Source organism: Nycticebus coucang, chromosome 7, assembly GCF_027406575.1.
Source record: "Nycticebus coucang isolate mNycCou1 chromosome 7, mNycCou1.pri, whole genome shotgun sequence".
NCBI lineage: Eukaryota > Metazoa > Chordata > Mammalia > Primates > Lorisidae > Nycticebus > Nycticebus coucang.
The window spans coordinates 55049108-55067052 of record NC_069786.1 but is presented as its reverse complement, the minus strand read 5'-3'; the positions used below and the strand labels follow the sequence as shown (position 1 = coordinate 55067052).

The window sequence follows — 17945 nt, the reverse complement described above, 5'->3', positions numbered from 1 at the left end:
GTGTATGTTTGTTTATTTCTTTATGATGGTACAAACTATAAAGAAAACGAATTTCACAAGTATTTTATAAAATGGAGAACTGACTCTGAAGATAGGAAAACATGACCAGTCATAACAGAAATAATATAAAAACTTTATAGCCTTAAAATAAACATCAATACATTGGCCTTTTAATTTGAACAGAACTCTTAGTTTTTCTTAATCCTTTAAATGATATTACCAAAGGAATATACATGTTATTGGATACATGACTAAAATGAGAAGTAGAAAGCTTAAAGGTGATTTAATAAGGAGTCCAAATATACTTAAATTTTCTAGCTTTTCCTCAAAAGTCATTTATGAAAATGAAATTGTTCAGAGCACAGGAAAGTAGTGTTTATATTAGTGATATATAAATGTAGATGATCTAAACAGTAAGATGTTTAATTTTTAAGTTCTAGCATTAGGCATTTTGGCTATATAAAAGAAAACATAATATTAAGAATTAAAAGCAGTTACTGAAAAAGGTTATAGAACCTAACATCTAGAAATATTTAAAAATATTCAGGATAATGTATTATAGAATCCCATTTTTGTTGAGAGAATTCTTTCTGTTGCAAAATGCTTATCAAGGTTATTTTAGGTAACTCAGTAATTTTTAATATAAAAATTCTAAGGAGATTCTAAAGATTACGTTTAGTGAATGTTCCAGCTTAGTCTAGTTAACAAGGTAAAAATTATAATAGTGACTCTTTTAATTTATAATAACAAGTAATATATGTCATTTATGAATGTTTACTATGTGCAAACCTGTGCTAATTCTATCATTTAATATTCATAATTTCCATTTTTTATACATAAGGAAATAGTTGCAGAGAATTTAAATAATTTGATCAACGTCTTTAGCCACTAAGTGCCAGAGCCAGATTAAAAACACTAACAAAATACAGAATACAGATCTCATTTCCAGGGTCATACCCAGAAGCATCGTGCTTATATTTTGAAGATAGTAAAAATGCTTCTACCTTTCATTTAGATGGTTTTTTTTCTTTGTCAATTTATCAGATACTACATAATACCTGCTAAATGTCGGGCACTTTAAGGAAGTACAGGCAATAACATTGGAATGCAAAACAAAATCCCTTGTTTCGAGAAGCTTAGAGTCTAATGGAAGAGGCAGAAAATTAAAAAGCTGTTATAGTACGATGTGATAACTGATACAGTAGAGATAAGCACAGGATGTTAAAGGCGGCAAAAGGAGAGAGATCCAATGTATTGTTCTGTTTACGTATTTAATTTGCATTTGTGTACTGTTCTAAAAGCACATGGGAAATACCAGTAAATAAAACTTTCAAAAGCTGGGCGGCGCCTGTGGGCTCAGTTGGTAAGGTGCCGGCCCCATATACTGAGGGTGGCAGGTTCAAACCCAGCCCCGGCTGAACTGCAACCAAAAAAAAATAGCTGGGTGTTGTGGCGGGCGCCTGTAGTCCCAGCTACTCGGGAGGCTGAGGCAAGAAAATCGCTTAAGCCCAGGAGTTGGAGGTTGCTGTGAGCTGTGTGACGCCATGGCACTCTACCAAGGGCCATAAAGTGAGACTCTGTCTCTACAAAAAAAAAAAAAAAAACTTTCAAAAGCCTCAGCCTTTATGGAACACATATTGTAGTAGGAGTAGAGATAGTCAATATAAAGTATATAGCATGTTATAAGGGGGGCAGCGCCTGTGGCTCAGGGCATAGGGTGCTGGCCCCATATACCCAGGGTAGGGGGTTCAAACCCAGCCCCGGCCAAACTGGAACAAAAAAATAGCTGGGCATTATGGTGGGCGCCTGTAGTCTCAGCTGCTCTGGAGGCTGAGGCAAGAGAATCGCCTAAGCCCAGGAGGTGGAGGGAGTTGGAGGTTGCTGTGAGCCATGTGACGTCATGGCACTCTACTGAGGGCTGTAAAGTGAGACCCGGTCTCTACAAAAATAAATAAATAAATAAATAAATAAATAAAATTTTAAAAAAATGCTATGCGGGGAAGAAAAAGGAGCAAGATGTGAAGAATATAGTGGCATTTGTTTTCAGGGGCTGAGGAAGTACTCATGGAGAAGGTGATAATTGAACAAACACTGAGGAATTTAGCTATGTGGATACTCTTGGAAAGAATCTTCCAGGGAAAGGGCATGAAGGAAGAGTATGACTGCTGTGTTCACGGAAATGAAAGGAGGCCATTGTGACTGGAGTAGAGAGAAGAAAAGGAAGAGTAGGTGGAGGTATTGTCAAAAGTAATGGGTGGGAGGATCATTCCCATAGGGCCTCACAGAATACCCTAGGGACTTAAATGAGCCTTTGCAGGGCTTTCAGTAGGACTTGTTTGTTTTTAGACAGGGTTTTGCTCTGTCACCTGGGCTAATGTGTAGTGCCATTATCAGTTCAGTGTAACCTCAAACCAATGGGCTCAAGTGATCCATTTGCCTCAGTCTCCCAAGAAGCTGAGAGTATAGGCATGTCCCACCACATCTTGCTTATTTTTCTATTTTTTGTAGAGACAGGGTCTCACTTTTGCGCAGGCTAGTCTTAAACTCCTGGCCTCAAGCAGTCCTCCTTCTTTGGCCTCCAGAAGTGTTGGGATTATAGGCATGAGTTACTGTGCCTCCCCCCTCACTTATGTTTTTTTAAAGGATCATTCCAGTTGCTACATTGAGAATGGACTATAGGAAAGACCACCAGTTAAAAGGTTCTTGGAGTAATCTAAGTGAGAGAAGGTAGTGGCCTGGTAGACACAGTTAAATCCCAGATGTTTATAAGGTACAACCAAAAAGATTTCCTGATGGCCTGAATGTGTGAGATATTAGAAAAAGAGTAAAAAGCCGACTTTGAGGTTTTTGGCTAAGCAGCTGAAAGGATGGTGTTGACATCTGCTGTGAAATGGAGAACGTTTTCAGGTGGAGCAGGTTTGGGATGGAGATGGAGAATCAAGACTTTGTGGACATGGTGTCTATTAGATATGCAAGTGGAGTTGTGGGAAGGCTTTATAGAGAAGATCCTATGTAAATTGAGATTGAATAATGAATTGGACACATATAGTCAAAGAGGTGGTTTGCAATTAAATTTGAGAGCATTTACACATACTGAACATTTGAATGCATCTGGGTATTGTCTTCCTTACATATTTTTAAACTAGAGTAACATGTAAACATCTAAAAAATAATAAAATTTAAAAAGTGATATCATTGTTTATTTCAAAGAATAAATTATTCTCAGTAGTCAGTTTTTCAGAGTATTTCACTGACTACTGTATTAATGAGCAATGCTGTATAATTTTTCATATATTGATTCTCACCAGAGTACTGTAAGGTAAATAGTATTCCCATTTTACATTTGGAGAAACTTGAGTATAAAAGAAATTAATACTGCCTAAGGTAATTGATGTAAGTGATGGGTGCTCAAATCCAGGACTTTAAATCCATTGACTATGTTCTTTATTTGAAAAGTATATGATGTTAAAGTTAAACTTTTTTTAAATTTCTGTTTGAAGTCTCAATGAGTTGTGTTTTTGAATGTTGGTTGCCATTCTGTGTTGTAACACACTGATCCTTTGACATAAGGTTTATAGATTCTTGATCATGTAGTCAAGTTATTTGTTGGTCTTTTTTGAATTCCTATATAGCTTTTAGTACAATTACTTACTACAGACACTCCTTCTGCTATACATGGAGAAGGAGATACATTATCTCCATTTATAGTGCTTAATAAGTGCTTAGAAAATTATAGCTGCTATTATCACCTTAATTTCTCTTTCTTATACATGTATGCTGTGACCTTAGGAATCACAATCCAAACTTGTTGGAATCATGTGTAAATTCTAAAACCTCAAAAATTAAATGCATGAGGACATTCTAAATAATGAAGAATGAGTTTTAATTTATATATTTTGTCATCTTAGAAACCATCTTTGTTTTCTTCCCCCTTTTTTGGCTGTTTTCTGGGCAGATTAATTTGTTAAACAGCTGTATTTCTGATTGGAAAAACAATCTCAATGATGCCAGTGGCTGTTTTCATTGTAAAAGTTCATATAAGATGTTCTACTTCAGTAAAGAATAGAAATAATTCTTTGAAACAGATTTGCTTTTGAGGTATTGCTGTCATATTTTAAAAACGTAAATGCTTTATCTTTTAGAGCAAAGTGTAAACTATTAAAATTTGTAAAAGTTAATAACTGTTTACATTTATGATATGCTTTTTTAAAGATACTTAAGAGTGAATCATTCAGACAAACTACAGGAAAGAAATATTTTTACAAAAGCTGTTACAGATATAAAAAGTGTCAATTTAATAAGAAAAAAACCCTGCTGTGCATTAAAATAGCCTGAACCTAGAAGGTCACTTTAAGGCTATAACAAGGGAATGGATAGAAATTCTACCTGCCCTATATATTTCTGTTCTATCAATAAATTACTTTACACTAAGTTTGCTGTTTTGATACATTTCTCAATTTTATACCATTTTTTTCAAAGGAGCAAAAGCATCCTTCCTATTCCTTTTTTTTATAATTATATCATAGCTGTGTACATTAATGCGATCATAGTCCTATTCCTTTCTCTGAAGTAATCCTTTTATTTCATTATCAAAACCAGAAGATTTCTCTTAAGTATAACTTACTTTAAAGTCACTATAATCAGTAAACAAGTTATTTAAATAAATAAAAATTTTGGTTGGTCACCACAACATTGTCTTTTATTATAACTAAGTTATCTGTGTAATTTCATATTTTACTAATTCTTTTCAGGATTAGAATTATATCCTTAGGCATAAAAATGTTAGTATATGTGTTAAATGTATATTACCCATCTACTTCAAAAATTTTTTTATTTGAATAATGTCTTTGATTCAGTTGGGGAAAAGAGAAATGACTGATCAATCAAAAAACTTTAGTTAAAAGTATCATTATTTCCGATTTTGAATGGTTATACTGAACTAAGTCAGTTACATCCCTGATTAATTAGAATGCCCCAAGAATGAGTATTCTTATTAATTTTTCCTAGAATAATTTCTCCTAACATTTGTTATTCAAATTTAAAGTATTTGTACAATATGAAATTGAATTGTTCTTTGACGATTTGAAGATGTAGTGGGGCTAGTAGGTCCTGATTTGACAATTTAAGCTATTGCTAATCTAATTTGATAAACAAAGTACAAACAAATATTAAATATGGGTCTTGATTTGATAAGTCAAGCAACTAATCCACCTTATAAGCAAAGCATAATTAAATATCAGATTTGTTAACAGTAATTAAAAAGCACAGGAGATGTCAAAATGGGGATAAGATTAATTGTTCAAAGAGTGATATAAATAAGTAAAATACTGTGGGTTGACAGTGAGACAAGAGTAACAAGAATGACAAGGGAGGGCTCCTTGAAGGAAAAAAGAACCATAGCACAAACTTCCAGCATTCAAGCAGAAAGGACTTCAACCATTAAAAAGATTTAGTGAGAGATAATTCACATACCCTGCATTTCACCCATTTAAAATGTAAAATTCGGTGATTTGGGGTATATTACATTATTCTATTTAATTGTGGTAAAATATATTTTGCTATTTTGTTCATTTTTATTTGTACAATTTATGGCATTAATTACATTCACAATGTTGTACAGCCATCACCACTGTCTATTTCTAAAATGTTTTCATCACCCCAAACTGAAACTCCAGGAACTCCCCGTTTCTCATATCCCCTAAGCCCCAGAAACCTCTAATCTACTTTGTTTCCCTACAAATTTGCCTATTCTAGATATTTCTAATAAGTGTAATATTCATTTTTGGGTCAAGCATATTTCACTTTATCATAAGGTTTTCCAGGTTCATCTATGTTAGAGCATGTATCACAACTTTTAATTGTCTCATATGGCTCTATTTTATAAATAAATATATGTATATATGTACATATACAAATGCACATACACATGTACATGTATGTATACATATATACTTAACACAAACAATATATGTATATGCTTATGTAAATGTATTTGTAAGTATATCACATTTGTTTATCCATTCATCTGTTGAGGGACATTTAGGCATACAAATACAAGTATCTTTTCCGGTCTTTGCTTTCAACTCACTGAAAATGTTAGTTTAACTTTTTTGAGGAGCCACCAAATCGTTTTCCATAGCAACTGAATCCAGTATTGAAAAAGAAAGCCATGTGTGTTATATGTGAGAACATGTGTCTGTGTAAAGAACCACCCCTTCAGGTGAAATTTTAAAACATAATTAAGCCTCCTCAGTTTCATTATAATATTTTATAGAATATGGTCCTTGAATTTGAATTTCTTAGTCCCTAGGAATGCTGTTAAAAAGAATAGATGTTGATGTTTCTACAAGTAATTAATATAATTTATTGTATTTTTGCTGTTTTTAAGATATGTATTCTCAGTTGCCTATTTTTGCAGTATAATGTAGAATCACTCAATTCTATGTAACTGGAAAATATTCCCAATATATTCTTTTTAGCCATTTTGTATTATTTTCCTTTCTCTGTGTTAAAATTTTTATTTTATAAAGTATGAGAGAAGAATATAGGCAATTTATTCGGCAATTTTGAGGTAACTCTTAAAAAAGTAAAAATTCTGGAATTTACTATGAATTAAGAGAACAATGTTAATACTTACCTTTTCACAGATCAATGAGGGACCACTAAGCCAAAAGGCAGGGCTTATTTCATTGGCTTGATAAGAGTAAAGGACTCAAGATAATGGTAAACATTATTGGAATTGGGAAATTTTTTGACCTAATTACAAATTTCCTTAGGAGGGATATACATTATTTATCACAGATCTACAAACAATAATGAATTACACTTGTAGATTCAGTAAGGAAATAGGTAGTCATTACCCTGATAAGAATATTGTTTAGGACATCAGAGTAATTTCTGGAAATAAAAGACTAATTGGAAGTTTCCTTTAAATTTCTCACCAAAGGGTGTAGATGACAATATCTGATGGAATTTTGAGAAAATTGACATGGATAATCCATGGAATCTTTTTTCTTTTTTTTTTCATAACAGAGGCATTTTGTTTTAATATGAATTTGAATCTAGATGTTTAGGAATTGAGAATCAGATTATAGGAAGTCTAAATTATTAACAAATGTTAGACTTAGAGAAATCTTTTGGGAAGTAAGTTTCCACTTGGCTGAAAGCAAAATTTCAATAGTCAATAGAGCATAGAATTGCAGTGTACTAAACATTTTTAAGACCCCCATGGAATATTAACTATTATATAAAATAATTTAAAGGTTTTTATTTTGGCAATGATGATCTGTTAAGAAAGTAAGGAGTCAATAGGACCAAGAACTAAGTGAAATAGAAAATTTGAAGAGAGTAAGAAAATACCAAAGCCTAACTTTCATTTTAAAGAACCTGCTGGATCCTGGTAATGGAACTATTTATAAGGCCAAGAACCCATAATATAATAGAGATCAGATATATAGTGCTATTACTTTTATTTCAAAACATCTCTCCTTCCAGTCGGAAACAATATGGTCCATTTTCAGTCTCTTTAAAAGTATTGAATTCCTTCTTTTAAAAGTAATTATACCTTTAGTATAGCTGTTACCCACTTGGTCACTTCTCATTTTCTTCTTTTAGAAGGCCTACTCTAGTTACAGCAAATTTGCCAGCCAGGCCTTAATACAGTTTTTGGAAGGGGTACAAGAGTCTTCAAAAGGGGAGATCCTTGGTTCAGATTTCTCTGTGTTTTTGTGACAGGATAGCTGGGAGGTGTTTTTTTTGTTTTGTTTTTTAAGACAGAGTATTACTATGTTGTCCTCAGTGGAGTGCTGTGGCGTCACAGTTCACAGCAACCTCAAACTCTTGGACTTAAGTGCCTGGCTACTTTTTTGTTGCAGTTGTCATTGTTGTTTACTTGGCCCAGACCAGATTCGAACCCACCAGCCTTGGAGCAATATGACCAAGCCTGTTAATAGCCACTGTACTCTAGCCTAGGCAACATGATGAGATTGTCTCTTACAATTTTTTAATAGTTTATTAAATTAGGAGAAGGAGAAGAGGCCTAAGTCCCATCATGTATTTGTTATTAGAACAATTTGTATGATGTGCTTTGAAAATCAGGCTTATTGAATGATAGGATAAATGTACTAACCAAGGTAGTCGCTTTTGCCTTAATTATCAAGTTTATAGTATATTCAGAAAAAGTTCCAGCACAGTATAGACATTTGGTTGTTTTATTCGATTTGGATGACTAGTTTGTGGAAGCTTTTTGAAGAGATTTCTTGATTTGCCGTCTTACCTTAATGACATCTTACTGTTGGAGAGGTCTTCAACTTGTCAGTCTTCTTGGCTATCTGTTCATTCATTCATTCAACAAATATTCTTTGAGCACATCTTGCACTAGGACTGTTCTGGGTTTAGCATAGTAGTCAACAATATTGTGGGGGAGACAGATAATAAATAAAAAAATAAGTGAAATATAGTATTTTAGATGATGAAAGTTATAAGGTGAAGTAGTGGTGGTGGTGTGGTGATAATAAGTAAATAGGGTGATCAGGAAAAATCATTATGGACAGGTGATGTGACAGGACATTTGAACATTCTGAACTAAACTTGTGTAAGTATTAAAAAGGCATTGCTGATGTATTTTACAAAGCAGAACCACAAACCTATGAGAAGGAAAACTTAAGTTCAGGGTTGTTAAAAAAATTGTCCAGTGTCAGATGCTATTAATTAGTACTAAGAAATAGAATTCAGGCCTCATCACCAGTGCTCTTTTCCTCTTCTTTATATTATATTGCTCTTTGGGGAAGGGAGGAATATGGAGTTGAAATGAGGTTAATTATAAAGTATTATGTATGTTATTGGTAATACCTTTCTGCTATTTGCTTGGAATATCTATAATCACCTAAAAGAAATTCATTTTTCTAGATAGATAAGAAAACATATAAGTAACCTGTTCCAAAATGTAGAAAAAGAAGCAAGACTACCCAACACGTTCTATGAAGCAAACAACACCCTGAGCCCCAAACCAGGAAAAGACCCAACAAGAAAAGAAAATTATAGACCAATATCACTGATGAATATAGATGCAAGAATATTCCACAAGATCCTAACAAACAGAATCCAGCAACACATCAAACAAATTATACATCATGACCAAGTCGGGTTTATCTCAGGGTCTCAAGGCTGGTTCAATATACGTAAATCTATAAATATAATTCAGCACATAAATTAAAAAACTAAGACCATATGATTCTCTCAATTGATGCAGAAAAAGCTTTTGATAATATCCAGCATCCCTTCATGATCAGAACACTTAAGAAAATTGGTATGGAAGGGACATTTCTTAAACTGATAGAGGCCATCTACAGCAAACCCACAGCCAATATCGTATTGAATGGAGTTAAAATGAAATCATTTCCACTCAGATCAGGAACCAGACAAGGCTGCCCATTGTCTCCACTGCTCTTTAACATTGTAATGGAAGTATTAGTCATCGCAATTAGGGAAGAAAAGGCAATCAAGGGTATCCATATAGAGTCAGAAGAGATCAAACTTTCGCTTTTCACAGATGATATGATTGTATATGTGGAAAACACCAGGGATTCTACTACAAAACTCTTAGAAGTGATCAAGGAATACAGCAACGTCTCAGGTTACAAAATCAACATTCATAAATTGGTAGCCTTTATATATACCAAGAATAGTCAAGCTTGAAAAAACATTTAAGGACTATTCCATTCACAGTAGTGCCAAAGAAGATGAAATATTTGGGAGTTTCTCTAACAAAGGATGTGAAAGATCTCTGTAAAGAGAACTATGAAATTCTAAGAAAAGAAATAGCTGAAAATGTTAACAAATGGAAAAACATACCATGCTCATGGCTGAGAAGAATCAACTGTTAAAATGTCCATACTACCCAAAGCAATATACAACTTTAATGCAATCTCTATTAAAGCTCCACTGTTATACTTTAAAGATCTTGAAAAAAATAATACTTCGTTTTATATGGAATCAGAAAAAAGCCTCGGATAGCCAAGACATTACTCAGAAATAAAAACAAAGCAGGAGGAATCACGCTACTGGACCTCAGACTATACTATAAATCAATAGTGATAAAAACAGCATGGTACTGGCACAAACACAGAGAGGTAGATGTGTGGAACAGAATAGAGAACCAAGAGATGAATCCAGCTACTTACCGTTATTTGATCTTTGACAAGCCAATTCAGTGGGGAAAATATTCTCTATTTAACAAATGGTGCTGGGTGAACTGGCTGGCAAGCTATAAAAGACTGAAACTGGACCCACACCTTTCACCATTAACTAAGATAGACTCTCACTGGATTAAAGGTTTAAACTTAAGACATGAAACTATAAAACTACTAGACGAGAGTGCAGGGAAAACTCTTGAAGAAATCAGTCTGGGCGAATATTTTATGAAGAGGACCCCCTGGGCAATTGAAACAGCTTAAAAAATACACTCCTGGGACCTGATGAAGCTAAAAAGCTTCTGCACAGCCAAGAACACAGTAAATAAAGCAAGCAGACAGCTCTCAGAATGGGAGAAGATATTTGAAGGTTATGTCTCCGACAAAGGTTTAATAACCAGAATCCACAGAGAAGTCAAACTTACAAGCAAGAAAAAAACAAGTGATCCCATCGCTGGCTGCGTAAGGGACTTGAAGAGAAACTTCTCTAAAGAAGATAGGCGCACTGCCTACAGACATATGAAAAAATGCTCATCATCCTTAGTCATCAGAGAAATGCAAATCAAAACTACTTTGAGATATCATCTAACTCCAGTAAGATTAGCCCATATCACAAAATCCCAAGACCAGAGATGTTGGCATGGATGTGGAGAAAAGGGAACACTTCTACGCTGCTGGTGGGAATGCAAATTAATACATTCCTTTTGGAAAGATGTTTGGAGAACACTTAGAGATCGAAAAACAGACTTGCCATTCAATCCTATAATTCCTGTACTAGGTACATACCCAGAAGACCAAAAATCACATTATAACAAAAATATTTGTACCAGAATGTTTATTGAAGCCCAATTCGTAATTGCTAAGTCATGGAAAAAGTCCAAGTTCCCATCGATCCACGAATGGATTAATAAATTGTGGTATATGTATACCATGGAATATTATAGAGCCTTAAAGAAAGATGGAGACTTTACCTCTTTCATGTTTAAATGGATGGAGCTGGAACATATTCTTCTTAGTAAAGTATCTCAAGAATGGAAGAAAAAGTATCCAATGTACTCAGCCCTACTATGAAACTAATTTATGGCTTTCATATGAAAGCTATAACCCAGTTATAGCCTAAGAATATGGGGACGGGGGAGAGGGAGGGGAGAGAGGTGGTAGGATGGGCAGAGGGGGGGTGATTGGTGGGATTACACCTGCGGTGCATCTTACAAGGGTACATGTGAAACTTAGTAAATGTGGACTATAAATGTCTTAACACAATAACTAAGAAAATGCCAGGAAGGCTATGTTAACCAGTGTGATGAAAATATGTCAAATGGTCTGTAAAACCAGTGTATGGTGCCCCATGATCGCATTAATATACACAGCTATGATTTAATAATAATAATGAAAAAAAAGTAATCTAAAATCTTTTGCTCCTGAGTACAAAATTACAGAAGAACGATAGGGTCATTTTGCATGACTTAATATTTTCATACCTGTGACAGAGTGAGGACTGCTTCTACATAAGGATGAAGTGACTTTTTTATAGTATTATCATAATGATGTTGGATTAACTGATGAAACGTTTAGAATGTATGATAAAGTCTACTTTGTACTTTTTTTTTTTTGAGACAGTCTCACTATGTGGCCCTCTGAGTGCTGTGATGTTACCACTCACAGCAACCTCAAACTCTTGGGCTTAAGTGATTCTCTTGCCTCAGTCTCCCAAGTAGTTGGGACGATAGGTGCCTGCCACAATGCCCGGCTAATTTTTGGTTGTAGTTAGTTGTCATTGTTTTTTGGCAGGCGCCAGGGCTGGATTCGAACACAGTAGCTCTGGTGTATGTGGCTGGCGTCCTAGCTGCTGAGCTACAAGTGCCGAGCCTACTTTGTACTAATTTTAATAAGGATGTGGTGTTTGTTCAACAAAGTAGCCAGAAACATTGGGGTTAGCTTAGGGTATCAAAATAGTTAATCCAGGAAAGCTAAGGTCTTACACAAATAACAAATGAAACCATTAAATCAGAAAACTGAGGAAGAATGAAAAGTTGATAGGAATGACAGGAGAGTAGAGTTAAGTAGAAACAGGAGCATGTGTTCAAAATTAAGATCGTGATTGCCAAGGGTATATCCAACTGTTACCTGTTCAGAGTCCTTTAATATTTGTTGAGTTTAGAATGATAAAGGAGATGTGTAGGTCTGATTGGGCAACATTTTTCAACTTCAGAAACTGAAAAATTGATACACAATTTAGTTATAGAAAAATATATTTATGAAGTTATTTTAATGTTATTCTTGTATTAAAAAATTCATAAGAGACAATGATATATTTTTCTAAATTTCTTCTTACTTGTTTTTCTAAATTGATAATTGGTAGTATGTATTATAACTTAAGAATTTCTTATCCATAGACCGAGTGTGGTGGCTCATACCTGTAATCCTAGCACTCTGGGAGACCGAGGCAGGTGGATTGCCTGAGCTCAGGAGTTTGAGACCAGCCTGAGCTAGAGAGAGACCCTGTCTCTAAAAATAGCTGGGCATTGTGGTGTGCACCTGTAGTCCTACCTACTTGGGAGGCTAAGACAAGAGGATCGCTTGAGCTGAAGAGTTTGAGGTTGATGTGATCTATGACACCATGGCAGTCTACTAAGGGTAACAAAGTGACACTGTCAAAAAAAAAGAAAAGAATTTCTCATCTACAAAATTGAAATAATATCTGACATACCTACTTTAAGATTTGTTGTTCAGGTAAAATGAGTATCCACACTGCTTTTGTAAGTTGTAAAGTTTCATATAAATTTTAATGATTATCATGCATTTTTGTTCAAACTTTTTATTAAGGCAATAAGGCTGTAAGGATAATATATAGTAGTTTTTACTTCTCAAGGATTGCACAATGTGGTTGGAAGCCAGATATCAAAATAGAAAATTTCTGTGTAGCATAATGTTATAAATGCTTTAATTAGGGAATACCCAAGAACAAGAAAGGAATACTTAAGGCTCTTTTCATGAGTCAGAATGGTTGTGAAGGAGTAAGGCAGAGAATAAGTAAAACACATTTGAAGGAGAGCAAACATGTGCCAAACACATGGCATGGATGGCATGGATGCAGGGGAGACCTTAGTGTATTTGGGAATGGCAAGAAGTTAGTCAACCTAATCTATGAGAAGAAAGTGGGAAAGGAGTCCAGAGAAGTCAGAGACCTATTAAGGAGTGTTTTTTATGCCTACCAGAGGACCTGGGATTTTATCATAGATGATAGAGAGACATTGAAAGATTTTAAGAAGGGGAGTGGTAGGATCAGATTTTTATGTTGAAATGATTACTGATTTTTTATAAACAAGATTACTGTTGGCTGTGTGAGTGGGATTGGAGGAAAGAAGCAGACCTCTTAGAAGGATATTGTATCCAATATCTTACAATACAATAGCTTACTGGATCTTATTTCCAGTAAGAACTGCTTTAGGATTGTACTAAGGTGATAGTGGAAAGAGAGAGAAGATATTTAGGGAGCAGAATAAGCCAAAGCGAGTGAATAGTTTATGTGGTTTAAAATTTCAGGCTTATTTATCTTTATTAAAGCCCCCTATTAAAAAAAGGAAAAAAAGTTTTGGCAAATACTTAGGTACTTACAATCTCAATAAACTGTTCAGTCCCTAAACAGAATAATGTAGCTTTAGCAATATTATTTATATATCTTATATTATATGCAAATAATATATATATAATATATATTTTTAACATATATAATACAGAGGTACAAATGGTTGAGTACTTGAGTGAGTTTTGTAAGTGACCTGATTTTCTGTCTTAACATCTCTTCTTATAACACCTGAAAAGTCATGCTAGGGAAGTATCGATAATACTGACTTTAAAATTTCAGTAGAGAATTCATTAAGTCAAATAACATTCTGTCAGTGAGAGATCCAAATATTCTTTCTTTCTTTCTTTAATTTTTGTTTTTTGTTTTTTGCAGTTTTTGGCCAGGGCTGGGTTTGAACCCACCACCTCCGGTATATGGGGCCGGTCTTTTTTTTTAAAGACAACTTTCTGGAGATATACTTCATGTATCATTCAGTTTGCCCATTTAAAGTATACAATCCACTTTTTAGTGTATTCATCACCACAATCAATTAAAACATTTCATCATGGAAAACTAGTACCCATTAGTAGTCATTATCCATTTTCTCTCTATTTACCCATAGCTCTAGGCAACCACTAATCTGGTTTTTGTCTCTGTAGGTTGTAGATTTGTCTTTTCTGGATATTTCATTTAATTGGTATCATGTAACATATGGTCATTGAGATGGGTTTCTATTTGGTCACCTCCTCTCTCCTCTTCTCCCCTCTTCCTTTCCCTCCACCTCCCTCCCCTTGCTCCTTTTCCCTCTCCCTCCCCTCCCCCTTCCCTTACCTTTTGTTCATTTTTTTGAGACAGGGTCTCTCTCTGTTGTCCAGGCTAGAGTGCAGTGGCGTTATCATAGCTCACTGCGGCCTTGAATTTCTGACTGGGCTCAAGCAATCCTCCTGCCTCAGACTCCAAAGTAGCTAGAATTACAGGTGCATGACACCATGCCTGCCTGATTTATCTATTTTATATAAAGATAGTAGGGGGGTCTCAATATGTTGTTCTAGTTGCTTTGACTGGTTTTTAATTCTCAGCCTCCAGTAATCCTCCTGCCTTGGGCTTCCCAAAGTGCTGGATTTACAGGCATCTGTGTGATTAGCTTCTTTCTGTTAGCCTTATTGTTCTCAAGATTCTTCTGTTTTGTGTCATGTATCAATACTTCATTTCTTTTTCTGCTGAGTAACACTTCATTGTATAGATATACCACATTTTATTTATTTATCAGTTGATAGCCATTTGGGTTATTTCCATTTTGGGGTTCTTATGAATAATAGCTATGAACATTCTGGTACAAGTTTTTATGCAGATATGTTTTCATTTCTCTAGTCAGGGGTTCTCAACCTGTGGGTCACAACCCACAGGAACTGTATTAAAGGGCCGCGGCATTAGGAAGGTTGAGAACCACTGCTCTAGAGTATATAACCAAGAATAGGAGTAGAAGTCTTATCTAGGAGAATAATTACTAGCTCATATGGTAACTCTTAGGTTTAACCTTTTGAGGAATCCAAATATTCTTAACTTTTCAACATTTGAAGTGGAGTGTTCTGATGAGTATTTATTTATTTATTGAAAGTCTCACTATGTCAGCTCACCGCCACTTCAAACACTTGGGCTTAAGCGATTCTCTTGCCTTAGCCTCCCAAGTATCTGAGACTCCAGGCTCCCGCCAGCCTCCCAAGTAGCTGGAACTCCAGGTACCTGCCACAGTGCCCAGCTATTTTTATTGTTGTTGTTGTTGTTGTTGTCATTGTTGTTTAGCAAGACTAGGCTGGGTTTGAACCCACCAGCCCAGGTGCATGTGGCTGGCACCCTAACCACTGAGCTATGGGCGCTGAGCCTGGATAAACATTTAAAGTACCGACAGTTTCGTAGTTTCAATGAGTATATATGGTTTTATCATTAGACTATTTTCATTTTAGTCTAATCAGTAAACTATAAAGGATGCTTAATTTTTTTTTTTACCATTCCAGTGCTCATTTTTAGAGTTGTTTTATTATTGAGTTGGTACTTCGTTTTATTTTGCAGAAAAACTAAAATGTTTTGGCTCATACATATATTAATTATATCACTTTATTTAACTGTTAATTGTTTTCATTATACACTTACAACACAGGTCATATTAAGACATGTTTGGGATGTACACTTAGGGCCTTGTAGTATAAAAGCATTTAATTTCTCTCTGAGCAGTGTCACAGAGGGTTTTTGCTCTTCCAAATGTCCATATAATAAGATAGGGACAAATGTATGCTATACAGAAAATAATAACTGTTGTGAGCAAAATAGATGGGGTATATTTGAAATGTTTAATTAATATATAATTTGACTAAATGATGGAGGAAATATAGTAGGTATTTAGAGATTATTAATGTCAAAAGGAAAAAACTTGGTCCCTAAATTACTGAAAAAAGGAATGCTAAATTGGAATAAATTAGCTTTTTAAATAATCAAGGTCATAAAATTGTGTGTTAACTTAAGAAAAAGCAGTTTTACTGTTTTAGCTATCTAAAAAATAATGTATCATTGTTATCTAAAAATAAAACTTAAATTATACTATTACATAAAAGTAAAGATAACACACTTTTGATGGCTAGATTGATGGGGCTAGTGAAGTAACACTCTTGAACGTCCATTCAGGTTCACCAGTGAAAGAAATCTGCTTAGAATTGAAAATCCTCTTGACATTTTAAACTTATTTTATTCTTCACATTTAACTTATAAAAGAAATAATATGGACTTTTATTGAGCTGTTTTTCCACTTTTGAATCTTTAGTTTGAAGAAAATAAAGATATTTTCTTCTGTATTCTCTTGGCCAAACTCATAAGAACAAAATCCCTAGCAGGAAGTGTGTGCTAGGCTCTTCCTTTATAATAGCTCTTTGATGTAAGTGTAATTAATCCCACTGTACTGATCCAGAAACTAAGTCTCAAGAGACATACTGGCTGTGTGCCGAATAACTCATTGAAATCATAAAACAGATGCAGAACTGTAAAAAGTCAAAGTAATTAGCAGCTTCTTGGCTAGAAGCTACAGTCTTCCATAACTCAAAGATGGGAGAAATTATGACCTAGGATTAGTCAGATACAGCTTTATGGATAAAGCAACTCTTGAGTCTATATTTTAAAGGATATAGTATTTGGATTATTAAAAGGAAAAATCAGAATATGTGTTAGTGGGCTAAATAGGATGAGCAAAGATGAGAAAAGACAAGAACAAGCATGGCAGTTTTAGGAAGTTTTCTGTTTGCCTGTTGCCAGGGGCAATAAACTACCAAAGCTAAAGTAAAAGGCCAGGTATTTGGTAGCGTACAGAGAAATCTCCAGGAATATAGGAAAATCTAAAAGGCAAAAGAACCTGGGAGAAGCCATTCTTTCGTCTTCTTTCTTTCAGGGCCACTCAGTTTCTCTGTACATCTGCTCTTCCATCATTTTTTTCCAACTCTTTTTTTTTGAGACAGAGTCTCAAGCTGTTGCCCTGGGTAGAGTGCCATGGTATTGCAGCTCACAGCAACCTCCAAGTCTTGGGCTTAAGTGATTCTCCTGCCTCAGCCTCCCAAGTAGCTGGGACTACTGGCGTCTGCCACAGCACCAGCTATTTTTTGGTGGCAGTTATTGTTTAGCAGGCCCGGGCCAGGCTCAAACCCACCACCCTTGGTGTATGTGGCCAGCACCCTAACCATTAAACTGTGGGTGCTGTCCTGGAATAAATTTTTAATCTATAATACTTTATCCTTGAAATTTTATCAGAATTCTCAAATTTCTCATTGTCTACTATAGTAGCATTAATTTTTTAAAACTATTTCTTCTTTGATTAAAATGTATATGTGGTTTTGGATAGTCAGTTTTGTTTCTTCTACTTTACTGTAGTACTATCATGTGGTCTCTATAGACATTGAAATTTATAAGTGTAGATGAATCATAAGTGCAATCAGTAGAAAATTAGAATCATGAAATGTAAAAAATATTTTAAATCTGTACTTAATATTGGGTTCTAAAATGACTGCTTTGAGAAGCATTTTACTTTTTCATATTAAATGTTTTTATATTTTTTAGAATATGAGAAAATGTGTAATTTTTAATATAAATGTCCCTAGTCATTACCAAAGTAAGAGATAAATATGTTCCTACTGCATATTTACTTTCTA

The 17945-nt window shown here is 34.6% G+C and overlaps 1 protein-coding gene across 19 annotated transcripts in view; it reads left to right on the top strand.

The window, feature by feature from the left end:
* BAZ2B (bromodomain adjacent to zinc finger domain 2B) overlaps positions 1-17945 on the top strand; it is a 303102-nt gene that overhangs the window by 111152 nt on the left and 174005 nt on the right. The gene's annotated exons all lie outside the window — the stretch shown is intronic.